This window comes from Austrofundulus limnaeus, unplaced genomic scaffold (assembly GCF_001266775.1).
Source record: "Austrofundulus limnaeus strain Quisiro unplaced genomic scaffold, Austrofundulus_limnaeus-1.0 Scaffold26, whole genome shotgun sequence".
Taxonomy (NCBI): Eukaryota; Metazoa; Chordata; class Actinopteri; order Cyprinodontiformes; family Rivulidae; genus Austrofundulus; species Austrofundulus limnaeus.
The window spans coordinates 3129423-3131223 of record NW_013952428.1 but is presented as its reverse complement, the minus strand read 5'-3'; positions in this window follow the sequence as shown (position 1 = coordinate 3131223).

The following is a 1801-nucleotide window of genomic DNA, read 5'->3' as shown; positions in this document are numbered from 1 at the left end:
TATATATATATAACATTCAATGAATTTTATTAAAACTTGCAGAATGTAATAATTTTAAATACATTTATAACATGATTATAATGTCTACAGCTCAGTCAGTTTCACATACTCTATATTAAGCTACAATTTATTGTGGTAGTATAAGAGTCATTGACCACATATACAGTGAGTGTGTGACCTCTTAGTATGTAAAACATTATTTTAAAGGTTTTATTTTTAATTCCAGCAGTAGAGACCCCACTTCTAAAACAACGTCGCGGTGAGTTCAAGTTGCACAACCTGAAAAGTTGAAGGAGACGTTGGTCAGAGTCTGCACAGATGTTAGAGATGGAGAGTTAGTTCCTGTGACAGCTCAGACAATGTAAAAGTCATTGCATAATGTCACTGCACATTCTTCAGTCAGACGAGACAGAGATACATTTGTTCAGCTCAAATGGGTTCAACACATTTAGTGTGAACCTGGCTGCCACAGTGGCACATTGTCCACTGGGAGGTGGAGGCTGCATGAGCCCAAAATGTGACATTTAGAGAAGCTACAGTGGAAACCTGTCAATATACCAAAGTCTTGTTTGTCGAGTTTGTGAGAAAAGATGTCCTGCATGAGCAAAAGGAAGCATCTGCTAAATCGCGTCTCTAAAATAAATTGCAATCTGGCTTTTTATGTGACTTGAATCCAACACCTTTTCAGTGCTTTAATGTGAGAGTTGTCTTCAAATAGAAAGACTTGCTCAGTCTGCTAGCACTCACAATCAGTCTTAGGTACTACCACAACAAACATAGCATATCTGTATAAATGATRCTGTTTAAAATCAGTTGGCTGCAGCAGTCTGCTTGTATCAATTTGATTCCAAAAGTTAATTAGTTGTTCACTCAAATATATTTTTTTGCAAGTTTCATTCAGTGTTGTTAGTAGCTGTCGCACAGAAACACACATGCATAGACAAACAGGCAAAAACAGTAGTGTATGCCTTCGCCTTCAGTGGGTGAAAAAATAAAAGTGTAGCTTAAACCAGTCATTAGAAATGCCTGTAATATCAATACCCATCATCCTGAGGAGCTCAGAGTTTATCATCAGGAAAAATGACTAAAACATGAATATCAGTCATAAAATGTCCTGACATCAACTGCATTGATTTTCTATTGAAGGGCCTATAATTCTATTATAGCCATTTAAAATATATATTCTGGTTAGTTTTCACCAGTAAACAACGGATGCATTACAGGTGATAAATGTTTGAGCATTTATAGCACAGGGGTGTGGTCAGTTCAGTTTCATACTGTAAAACATAATAAATGTTAACATATTGGGTTCATCACTTTATATGGCAGTGATAATATTTAAATAGGTCAGAGGTTGTTACATATTTATAGTATTTCATAAAGTTCATGGCTAACAAATATTTAGCATTGGCCTGAGTGCCTTCCTGCTCAAATGTTTTCATGTTAATATAGCAGGATTGCTGAAATTGTACCCATCTGTTGCACAGCTAGAATCCATTATCAGCAGGGAGGATGTGTCAGACATGTAAGGAGACAATGAAGTAAAAATAAATTTAATGTTCTTCTCAGCCACATAATCAATTTACCGTGTTGTATAGGCTCACACAGCTTTGGTAATTCGTGTTTCGGCAAAAGCGTTTGGTGCTGGAGCCGAGGGAGTAAATGTGCCGTTTAGAAGGAACTGCTTGGTTGTTATTGATCAAGAACTGAAATGGGAGAGAAGATTTGTGGAAACCATAAATGAGAGGTTTAATGTGTGTGTGTGTGTGTGTGTGTGTGTGTGTGTGTGTGTGTGTGTGTG